We start from the raw sequence: 5286 nt of genomic DNA, 5'->3' as shown, positions 1-5286 counted from the left end.
CACATCTTGTCCTTTTTTATTGTTGGTACCCTTGGGCGGGTAAATGGCAAATATTCACTACGCGCACACTTACAAGAAATGTATTTTATTTATAGGATGGCTGTCTTCATCATTTCAAGGGCGAAGGTGGTGTGGGAACATAGACGGGGACGACCCAAAACAGTGGCTTCAAATACTGTCTATGCTGCAGCTGCTGGCAACAAATCTGTGTGGCTACTGTCATTCACATATGTAAAGTTAAGGCTCTGTTCACTTCTGCATTGAATGCAGATTCCAGGATGCCAGAAAGAACAGTGCAGCGTTATTTATTTTATTTTATTTTTTCACTTTCATCCTCCATGACGGCATACCATGAGAGATGACCCGCCTCCAACCAGGTAGGGACAGGAAGTATAAATTAGACCCTCCTCCAGCTCTTCCTCAGTGTCTTCCTGTCCCTCCAGGTACGAGATGGATCATCCTCATGGCACATGCTATGAGCCCGTTTCTGTTACAGGCAGGCAGAGGCGGTGAGAAGAAAAGAAATGCCTTAAAGCACATGGGGGAAGCAGACCGCACCCGTGCCCTAGTTGGGTATTGAGGGGCTGGAAAGACTGTCAGGAACCCTGCTCCTTACCTCCCGCACGGCGTGTTGGGCGTGGAGGTCCATGTGCGACCGGACATTCAGGGAGTCCCTCCGGTCTGTTTAGAAGCTCCTCATCGCGATCCGATAGTTTAGGCTCTCGCAATGAACGCCACCGGAAGTCCTATGCGGTTCACGTGCGTTCCACCCGGAACTTCCGCTCTGTGGAACGCACGTGGAGGGGGTGGAGCGGCAAATCGGCACGCTGATCATGGCGGAAGTCGCCCACTGATCTGAGGTCTACAGGTGAGAGTATTTAGTGGTGGGGGGGGGGGGGGGGTTTGTAAGAAGAGGGTTGCTGCAAACATGTCTGAGCAACCTGGCCAGATGGAAATCTCTCAGGGACCCTCTATTGTAAGTTAAGGTCCTGGGGGTTGGGTGAGTGCTGGTTGTATTACTTTGCTAACCACAGTATGTGCCTCTCTCTCTCCCTGTATGAATGCAGAGTGACAAGGATATAGCTCAGAAAAAAGCTAGTCCAAAAACGAAAAAATTTATGTGTTCAGCTAAATTGCCCGATACTTATAACAAAAAAACTTTGCAAAAAATGTACCTCTAATATGGTGAAGGACTTAGTTCCGTCAATTAGAGAGGAGCTACGAGATGTAATACGGGAAGAAATGAGATCTGCTATGGCAGAAAGTCTGGTTGTTACTCCTGGAACATCTATCTCTAAACACAGAGATCCTAAATTGAGCATCTCCAGGTCGTCATCCTCTGACTCAAAGCCTGAGTTGGATTCAGAGGATGAAGATTCCGAGATCTCTTCCGGGTCTGATTCAGAGTATAAAAACTTCCTTTTTTCCTCTGAGGACACGAAGGAGTTAGTAAAAGCCATTAGGGCTACTATGGGGCTCTCAGACAAAAAAGTGCAGAGGTCTGTCCAGGACCAAATGTACAGCGATCTAGAACAAAGGAAAGAGGGTGTTTCCGGTCCATAAAAACATGATGGAACTAATTAAAAGAGAATGGAAGTCCCCAGATAAAAAACTATTTATTCCAAAAACGAAAGTGGATGTATCTCTATCCAAACTTGTTAAAGGGGTTAATGCTCTCCCATTTGAAGATATGGGGACCCTAAAGGACCCCATGGATAAAAAAAAAATTAACAGGTTCTTAAACTCTGGGAGGCTAGCACAGCACTATTTAAGCCTAATCTGGCGGCCACATCTGTATCAAGTTCTTTAAAACGGTGGCTGTTACAGTTAGAGGTTCTCCTGAAAGAAGGAGCCTGTTATGATACTTTAAAAGACATCTTTCCCCTACTAGTGAAAGCAGTTGATTTCCTGTCAGACTCCACGGCAGAGTCAGTAAGAATGGCCGCTAAGACCTCGGGCCTAGCAGTTGTAGCTAGGAGAGCTCTCTGGTTAAAATCCTGGTCCGGTGATATCAGTTCAAAAACAAGGCTTTGTAGTTTGCCCTTTCATGGGAACCTACTGTTCGGCCAAGATCTTGAATCCATTTTAGAGAAGGCTGCGGACTCAGAAAAATCATTTCCCAAAGATACAAACAAAAGGAAATTTCCCTTTCGTAGGAATAAAAAAGGGAGTTCTTTCCAGGCCAAGGAAACCTCTAGGGATACTCCTTGGTCAAAAGGGAAAAATCAAAAAAGTGGTAACAGAGGTTTCTTATTTACCCCAAGAAATACAGATTCCACTAAACAATGACGCCAGAGAGATAGGAGGAAGACTGAAGCTGTTCTTAAAGGAATGGGAAGATATCACAATAAATCCCTGGGTGTTAAACATCATTTCAAAAGGTTACAATATTACCTTTTGCCTTCCTCCTCTCCCAAATATATTCAGAATAACCCCCATCCAAAGATCGGCTGTGTTACCGGAAAAGGGGATTCGGGAGTTGTTGGCCCAAAAGGCCATTGTCCCGGTTCCTCTCTCTCAAAAGACGGAAAATCTCGACTAATAATAAACTTAAAAAAATTCATAAAACACGTCTGGTTCAAAATGGAAACAATAAGGTCCATAATAAACCTGTTAAAAGAAGGAGATTTTTTAGCATCAATAGACCTAAAGGACGCTTATTTCCATGTCCCAATTTGCGAGGAATCTCAAAAGTTTCTCCGCATAGCGGTCTTCTTGGGAAATAAACTGTCATTTCCAGTTTCATGCTCCCTTTTGGAATTACCTCCGCACCAAGGGTATTTACCAAGGTAGTGTTGGAGGTAGTGGCTCACTTAAGAAGACGAAACATCCTGATATTCCCTTACTTAGACGACCTGTTGATCGTAGGCAATTCACAGACAGATCTCAAAAACAATCTATTTCTGACTTGCCAAACTCTTGTCAGAGAAGCAATGAAACTACTGGGCTCTCTATCATGCATCCCGGCTGTAAGATGGGCTCAGTTCCACACCCGGATCCTGCAACAATGGATTTTAGAGTGTTGGAGCAGAAGCCCGGATTCTCTAGAGGAAAAAATTTGAATTCCCGGACCAGTGTTTCAGTCCCTACAGTGGTGGAAACAGTCAAACCATCTGTTAAAGGGAGTTCCTTGGAACCCCGAACACTTAGTCGTTATCACGACGGACGCAAGTCTTTGGGGATGGGGAGCGCATTGTTCTCATCTCTATTCCCAAGGAGAGTGGTCTGTCAATCAAAAAATTCTGTCGTCAAATCAAAGATAACTCCCGGCAGTCTGGGAAGCGATAAAGGTGTTTGACAATCTTATACAAAACAAAGACTTTCAGGTAAGAACGGACAATACAACAGTAGTTGCTTACCTGAACCATCAAGGAGGGACAAGAAGTTTAGCATTGAGCAAACTAACAGAAAAAATATTCTCCTGGGCGGAGGTTCACTTAAGATCCCTATCATCAATCCATCTAAAAGGATCCCTAAACATAGAAGCAGACTTTTTAAGCAGAACTTCCTTAAAAACAACAGAATGGAGCCTAGAAAGACACGTCTTTCTCCAAATCACGAAATTGTGGGGAACCCCACAAGTAGATCTTTTTGCTTCAGCCACAAACACAAAACTAAAAAAGTTTTTTTCTCTGAATCCGTTCGACGGGAACATAGGGGTAGATGCACTGTCCCAAAAATGGGATTTTCAACTAGCATATGCCTTCCCCCCTTTTCAATTAATTCCCAGGGTCCTAAAAAAGATTCGGTTAGACGGGGCTCATGTGATACTAATAGCCCCTCCATGGCCAAAAAAAACATGGTTTCCGTTACTCAAAACTCTTTCAGTCCAGAGCCCATGGATCCTTCCTTGGCAACAGGATCTACTGTCCCCAGATAGAAAGGTTACACCTAACGGCTTGGAACCTGAAAGGCCCTTAGCTCTCAAAATCATCCTATCAGAAGCCATTATTAACACTATGTCAGCCAGCAGAAAAGAGGTAACTTCTAAAATTTATTGTAAGGTGTGGAATAAATTCTGCTATTGGTGCATCCAGGAAAAAAAGTTCTCAGTCCAAGCAGTTCTAGGTTTCCTGCAGTCCGGCTTTGAAAAAGGCTTATGCCCAAACACGTTAAGAGTTCACATATCGGCCTTAAGCGCAGTGTTCGGTGAAAAAATTGCGGAACATCCTTGGGTGATCCGTTTTCTAAAAGAAGCAGATAGGTTAAGACCGTTCCTAAGACCTACAGTTTCCCCTTGGGATCTCAATGTAGTGCTATTAGGTTTGACAAACGCCCCGTTTGAACCTCTGTCAGAAACCTCGTTGAGATATTTATCGCTGAAAACTTTATTCCTGGTTTCAATCACCTCAGCGCGAAGAGTGAGTGAAATCCAAGCTCTAAAAATAGTGGAACCTTTTTGCACCATATTTCCGGACAGAATTGTATTCAGACTGGACAATTATTTTCTTCCTAAAGTAGTATCAAACTTCCACAGGCAGGAGGAGATTATTGTCCCATCATTCTGCTCAAACCCAAAAACAGAAGGGGAAAGGAATTTTCACAATTTAGATGTACGTAGGGCTGTGTTACTCTATCTAGAAGTTACAAAAACGTTCAGGAAATCTATTTGTCCAGTTCAGTGGAACACATAAAGGGCAAAAAGCCACAAAAAAATCCTTATCCAGATGGATAAAAATGGCAATTTCAGAGTCATATAAAGTGTCAAATATGCCTCCACCAAAGTCCTTTACAGCACATTCCACAAGATCTGTGGCTGCATCCTGGGCAGAGAGGGCAAGTGCCTCATTAGAACAGATATGCAAAGCAGCGACATGGTCAAGTCCTCATACATTTATTAAACATTATAGAGTGGATACTACAGCTAGTCAGGAGCTCGCTTTCGGCAGGAAGGTGCTTCAGGCCATAGTCCCCCCCGCCCCCCTAATAAGAGTAATATCTCATGGTATGCCGTCATGGAGGATGAAAGGGAAAAACCAAATTACTTACCGGTAATTCCATTTTCATGAATCCTCCATGACGGCACAGATTTCCCACCCTAATTACGTATATGAATAAATCTATGTAGGAATATGTACATACAGGCTCACATATAGGCCAAAAAATTAGGTAAAGGTGTGTGTGGGTGTGAATGCAAAAAAAAATAAAAAATTTGTAGATATATAATAATCCTTTATATGTGAGGATAAGACTCTCTAGGCCAGTGATGGTGAACCTTTTAGAGACCGAGTGCCCAAACTGCAACCAAATACCCACTTATTTATCGCAAAGTGCCAACACAGCAAT

This window comes from Bufo bufo, chromosome 2, assembly GCF_905171765.1.
Source record: "Bufo bufo chromosome 2, aBufBuf1.1, whole genome shotgun sequence".
NCBI classification, from domain to species: Eukaryota; Metazoa; Chordata; class Amphibia; order Anura; family Bufonidae; genus Bufo; species Bufo bufo.
The sequence above is the reverse complement of the archived record's forward strand: the minus strand, read 5'-3'. Positions refer to the sequence as shown.